This window comes from Lactuca virosa, chromosome 6, assembly GCF_052849685.1.
Source record: "Lactuca virosa cultivar CGN04683 chromosome 6, Lactuca_virosa_CGN04683_v6, whole genome shotgun sequence".
NCBI lineage: Eukaryota > Viridiplantae > Streptophyta > Magnoliopsida > Asterales > Asteraceae > Lactuca > Lactuca virosa.
Window position 1 is genome coordinate 202,696,808 of NC_136431.1, and position 7,305 is coordinate 202,704,112.

A 7,305-nucleotide genomic window follows, 5' to 3' on the forward strand; every position below is an offset into this window, starting at 1 on the left:
AGAGCATGACTCCCACGTAAAGTTACAAACTTTACGTGAAAACAAAGAGCTATAGGCCCAAATCAATCTAGGGCTAAGGTTTAAGACAAGGATGCTTCACCAACAAGCCAATGGCTGATACTTTGCGAGTTTCTGGACCAAGACAAGTCTAGATCTGAAGTAGCAACCTCAGATCTAGACCCCTAACCCGAAATAGATCCTTAACATGCCAAAATGGCCCCAAATATCATTCTTGAATAGATATAAATGCAATAGAGTCAATGTAACAGCTTGTTACCTCCAAAATGTGCCCAAGCTGAAGTAGATTCTAGATCTACACCAATCCTTTGATGCTAGCCTCTTGATCTTCAAGCTTCCTTCTCAATATTCCTCCTCCAAAGCTCAAATCTCTTTAACAATGGAAGCTCACATGATTTTAGGGTTTACTGAATCTCAAGGGCAATAAGGATGCTGAAGGGAGGACATATGGTCCTTTAAATAGGGTGCAACCCTTAAGATTAGGGTTTTCTCTTTTCAACACCAACTCGTCGAGTCCAGCTGCCGACTCGACGAGTTGGTCACTTAACTTGCGACCAGAACCCGCTCCGACTCGACGAGTAAGCATACCTACTCGTCGAGTACCTTCTTCAATTTACCCTTAAGTCCTTCAATCATACTTCTAAATTTTGGGATGTTACAGAACTCATCGAGTTCTTCTTTATACGAAAATGGGACCTTTAGTCAATGACTCGCCGAGTTCGTCCTTGAACTCGTCAAGTCCTTCTTCGTGCAAGTTGGAACGTAAGTCCTTGACTCATCGAGTCTTTCCTTGATTCGTCGAGTTCTTCTTCATGTTTATTGGGGCATTGCCTTGAACTCGCCAAGTTCATCCTTGAACTCGTCGAGTTCTTCGATCTTCAAGCCATTATTCCAGTCCATCTTGTTGAGTCCTCTTCTATACCCAAATAGATCGATCATAAACATAAAAGGTTGGGGAACCATAACCCAACTCGCCGAGTCCCCCAAGGTCCAAGTCTACCAAGTCGATTTTAGTCGAGTTTAATGCATCCAGAACATAGATTTGACCTCCTAGGGTCCATATTACACGTAAAGCTACAAACTTTACGTGCATGCAAGGTATCATGAGCCAAAAACACCATTTCCAAGTCTAAAATGAAGTTTAGGCTTAAGGGAAGGGCTAAAGCATGATAATTTCATAAACTTTATGACTATAGGGGCTGAAAGGGATTTGGATTTGAAGTTACAACTTCATATCACACTTCATACTCAAAAAGGTTCACAAATCTGCTTAAAGATGGCCCTAAACTCAAATATGGAGAGATCTAGCAATAGGAAAGTCAAGGAAGCAACTTTATACCTTTAAGGGGCTGGAAATGTAGCTTGAACCTTGGATCTACTGCTTCCTTGAACCTTCTAGCTCCTTTTTCTTCTTCCTCTAGCTTTGAAATCACACAAACAATCTCATAAATGGCTCACACACTCAACAAAACTCAAGGGACACAAGTTAGGGTGTTCTGGACTAAGGGGGACAATGGGGGTTGCATCGGAGGCGATTTAATGTGTTTAAATTGGGTGCAAACCCTAAAATTTAGGGTTTCACCCAGACAAGTCAACTCAGTGAGTAGGCTCTTTCATCCGCGTCCAAAATTCGTCCCTACTCGACGAGTTGAGCCTCCAACTCGTCGAGTCCCAATATAAAATGCATATATTCTTTATTTAAGATATGTACTAGGAACCGGGCGTTACAAATCTCCCCCACTTATTTTAGACTTTGTCCTCGAAGTCTGCTGTTGCATCCGGAAAAAAGCTCGGGGTAGTGCTCCCTCGTCTCGTCCTCCGGCTCCCAAGTCCATTATGAGCCCTTGCGGTGCTGCCGTTGCACCTTCACCAGCTCGACCCTCTTGTTCCTTAGATCCTTCGACTTCCTGTCGAGGATAGATACTGGTCACTCAATGTAGTTCATGCTGTCATCCACCTGAATATCCTCCAGAGGCACCACTGCAGATTCGTCTACCAGGCACTTCCGCAGCTGGGAGACGTGAAAGGTACTGTGAATCTGGCTAAGCTCGGTTGGCAGATCCAGCCTATATGTCACCTTGCCCACCCGGGCTGCAACCCTAAAGGTACCGATGTACCTAGGGAACAACTTTCCCCTCTTCCTGAACCGGATGACACCTTTCCAAGGTGACACCTCCAGGAGAACATATCCCCGACCTGGAAATTTCTGGTCCGAACGGCGCTTGTCGGCATAACTTTTCTGCCGACTCTGAGCAGTCTGGAGCCTGCTCCGGACCTACTGGATCCTCTCCGTCGTCTTGAGTACCACTTCGGTACTTCCCATGACTCTCTGCCCAACCTCACCCCAACAAATCGGGGTCCTCAACTTCCTCCCGTACAACATGTCGAAGGGAGGACGGTCGATGCTCGCGTGGTAGCTATTATTGTAGGAAAACTCTTGCAAGGGAAGGTAGGTATCCCAACTACCACCGAAGTCTAGAACACATGCCCGCAACATATCCTCCAAAGTCTGGATGGTCCGCTAGCTCTGACCATCCGTCTGCGGGTGAAAAGCGGAGATAAAGTGCAGACGAGTACCCAACTCGTCGTGAAACTTCTTCCAGAATCTGGAAGTAAACCGCATGTCTCTGTCAGAAATCACGGAGACTGGCACTCCGTGTCGAGCTACTACCTCTCGGATGTAGATATCGGCCAGCTTCTCGGCCGAGATGCTCTCCTGTATCGGTATGAAATGAGCATTCTTGGTCAACAGATCCACGATGACCCAAATCGAATCCACCCCTTGTGCGGTCCTGGGAAGCTTTGTAATGAAATCCATAGTAATATCTTCCCATTTCAACATAGGGATATCCAACGGCTGCGTCTTGACGTAAGGCCTCTGTTGCTCGGCCTTGACCTTCCTACAGGTCAGACATCTCTCGACGTACCAGGCTACATCCCGCTTCATGCAGGGCCACCAGTAATCAGGACGAAGATCTTTGTACATCTTCGTCACCCCGAGATGAATCGAGAATCAGGATTTGTGCGCCTCCTCCATCAAAACCTGGCGCACCCCTCCATGATATGGAACCCACACTCTACGGTGTAGTGTCAACAACCCACAGATATCGTAGTCGAATGAGGAAACATGTCCCACAATACTCTCGCTCTTCCGATGTTCCTCCTTTATAGCTTATGTTGGATTAATGTCTAAGTCCATAACTATATTTGGTATGTACTTGACCCGACCCGGCATGGTCCATTTGGGTTGCACTTCACCGGCACAATTTATATGGATAGTCTTTTGAGAATAGTGTATTTATGATTTATATTAATATATTATAAGTTCTAATATATTAATATGGAATCATATTATTTAATTAGTATTGATCAAGAATTAAGTTAGAATTAATTAAGTGATCAAAAAGAACTAATTAAATATGGACTCTTATATATATGGAATGGGCCAAGTTCATTTAGGTTGGGCTAAGCTTTCATGGATGGTCCATGGAGCTTTTAACCCATGGATCCTATGTAAATGAAAGGTCATGGGTATTAGGGTTTACATGGATGTAACCCTAATCCTCCATAATATATAAAGGGGTCCTTGGCTCACAAAATGGAACAAGTGTGTGAAAATAAGAGTGGACCGATTTTAGTGTGCATACATATTCTCTCAAGTTCTTCCAAGGTGTTTTGGTGATTTGTGATTCCATTTGAGGCTTCCACACTATTGGGGCTAAGCTCTTAAAGCTTGAAGACATCAACCTACATCAAAAGGTATGTCATCTAACTAGAACTTTGTAGTATAGGTGCTTCATAATATGCTAGTTAGGATGAAACCTCAGAATAGTTAATATTTGCATGTATAATAGAGAAAACATAGATCCAAGGTTTATAGGGTTGCATGTACACCATAGGAGTGTTAGAATGCTCAAAACCCAACAGTGGTATCAGAGCCGATTTGTTTTCTGTTATATTGATGCAAATGTTTTATTTTCAAGTTGAAAAAAAAGGAAAAAACCATGAAGTTTGTCAAATTTTAAGATAATTACTTGTTTTGTGAAAAACGAATTATTTGTAAAATTTGAATCATTTGTTATATGAGTTGAATTAGGTCAAATTTAGTAAAAGATAAAATGATATGATTATTTTATTAGTTTTAAAAGTTTGATCTAAATGTTTTAAAGAGTTACATATTTTGTCATAAAATTTTGGAGCTCAAAAGTTTTTTTTTAAGTTGTGATCTTAAGGGTTTTTGAAACTTCCATAAGTTATGGACATGAAAGTTTTTTTTTTTTTAAAAAAAAAAATTGATTCAAAGTTTTTATGGAGTGACAAAATTTGGTGTTAATGTTTTAAAGAATTCCATAACTTGTTCTTAAGTTATGGAACATGGAAAGTTTCATCATAAAACACCATTAATTCCATAAGTTATGGAATCCAAAGGTTTTCAAGAATTACAAAACTTGCCCTCAAGTTTTGGAATTTGAGAAAAGTTTTTTTTGAAAAAAAGAATTGAATTCTATAACTCTTGGGTTCATAACTTAAACAATTAATTAAATGGTTTTAATTTTGAGTTTAATAATTGGAATTATGATGTTTTGTTGAATAGTTCAAATTAACTCTTATGGACTTTATTAATAGTTAATTAAAGCGTTTAATTAAAAGAGCATTATTAATCCATAAATATATGGTTTGAGTTTAATTAAATTAAAAGTCTAGTTTAATTAATAGATTAAACCATCAAGTATTTTAAATGTCTAAAATACACCCTTATACTATTATAATATTAAAAGTTTAATATATTATATGTATAAGAGCAAGTCGTCTTACCATTAGTAGGCCTCATTCACGAAGCCGGTCTATAAGGGGGTATAAGGTTACTGCCTATAAAATGGCAGTTTAATGGGTGTCCACTCTCACTCACCGCTTCCTTGACCGGTGGAGGGTCGTTAGCCGAACAGGTAGGATAAGGACTATAATTCTCCCTTCATTATAAGTATAATGATAAATACTAAGTAACTAAACACTTATAAAGTCCCAATCTTAGTTACTTAGGAAAATGTGAATAAAGTGCTAATCCATGAAATTACACTTTGCACTTTGTTTAAGCTGTTAGTGGAGCGTGTGTGGTTAACCGGCACACTAACCTGGACTTAACAAGGTAGGCAAAGGGTAACTTAATGTTTATCATAGTATCGTTGGAGCGTGTGTGGTTAACCGGCACATCGATTGAGGGGTAAATATTAAGGGTACCAAGTATATTTGCATGGTTACTTCACACCTTGTTTTGTGATCCTTGGCATCCCAGTCACAAAACCTGAAGGGCACACTCGAGATTGAAACATGCCGTTAAAAAGTTCAATGAATCTCAAAAGAATCTAGGAGTTTCAAAACCAATTAAAACCTAATAATACATTTCGTTTATCTTGGTGGAAATTGGTGAATCGTCATTAACCTACCTTCAAATATTTTATAGCTTGGATTACGGCACCCCTCTTCCAAGTTATAAAATAGTTTGTTGGGTCCTAACCTTAATATATCATATTGGGTGTTATATTAAGGACTTAAATCAACTTTACGTGAATTTCTCCCATTGTTGATGTCTGGTTTAGACAACAATGATCTTCCCAAACCAAGCTTTCCTAATGAATATGACTTCCCGAGTTTGGCTCATGGAAGTCATACTTCTCTTCCTCCACCTCCTCCAATTATTCTCCCTAACCCACAAGTTCAAGGTCACTCAAGCCCTAATGACAAGCAAGGTCTATGTGTGATCACATCTTAGAGATGAAGTCACATATTGACAAGCCGGGAGAGTTGGGTGTCAAAGTCTTGAGAAAGTTGGATGTTCAATCACTTTCTAAGTCACATAGTGAGTTCCTTTGGGACTACTATGAAACAGACTATGACATGAACCTTAATGATCATATCTATTTGTTTGGTGCTGCTGAATCAGCAATGATTTGGAACGATAGTAAATCAAATTTGATTAGAAGATCAACTTCCCAAAAACTTTATGGACAGTGACAATGGTGACACTGGAAATCCAGAAAAAGCATTCTCTTCCCAATGGAAAGGGATTGGCCATAGTCAACCCGGTTGACCAAATGGTAAAGAGAAAGGCTAAGTCTGAGATAGTCCCATTACCAAAGGGTCCATACGTTTATTTTGCCAAAGGAAGGGGCGTTTATTGCAAAGCTGCCAAATTTACCTAAGGATGTTAAAGTCAATAAGTTTGACTCTACATCAGGTAGAGCCCATTATCTAACTCTGTTAAGTTCTATTCTGAGATCCTCATTACATGATGTGACTGGGTCACATGTTGATGTTTTAAGAATCAAAGAATAGAGAGAAATCTTAAATGAAGTATATGCTGATTCTGATCGCGAAGGTGGATTTCGATCGCATCAGAATTTTGAGCAGTTGCTTAAGAAGTTATGATATATTGCTAAGGAATAGATAACAACAATTTTCCACGTGGATTGTAAGGATAAGTTTTTCCGCAAAGTTTTAAAATAAAAGAAAATTGTTTAATTTTATTTATTTGAAGTATCCTTACAATGACATTTGTGGAAAATTGTTGCTTATATGATTCCACTGACAGCAATATTGGAAAATGGATTTGATTCTTTCATTTGTGGTAGTGTCTAAATTTACCAAATCAGGAAAGTTCCTCATCGCCCAAGTTTCAATTGGACCGAAACTTGGAATCATGCAAGTTGAATAGTATGATGAATGAGAACTTTCAAGCATTGGAAAATCAAGACTAATTACTTGTTCACATGGATGTGTGAGTCAAGTGAAGGACTAAAGGGATCGAGTACACATTCTTGTGTACTGGTCATGTCCACCACAAAGCTCGTTAAGACTATTTGATTTACTAAAGTTTAGTAAATATGGTTATACTTACAAGTTTAAGTATAATTCTGAAACATTGGAAAAGTCTCAATGTATGGCAGAACGAATGGGAAGAATCAAATTAGGTAGAAAGATAAAAGTTTCTCAAATCTGAAAAGATGGGAGAGTACTTTAGTATCATGTTTGTGATCATCTTAATGATTTAGAAATCATATCACAATTAGTCCTCTAAAGGTCATCTTAGTGCATTCTTATGACTAAGAAGAGGAGTCATGAATTGTTGAAATGGTTAGATCAGGAAGATGAGTCATACTTCGTTCCAAAACAATTCTTAGAGTCATACTCCAAGATTGTAACTTGAGTGACATATCTTAAAGAAAGGTTTAAAACACTTGTCAAATGTAAGAGTAAAAGTGTCCTACTCTTGTACATTTGAAATTGGTA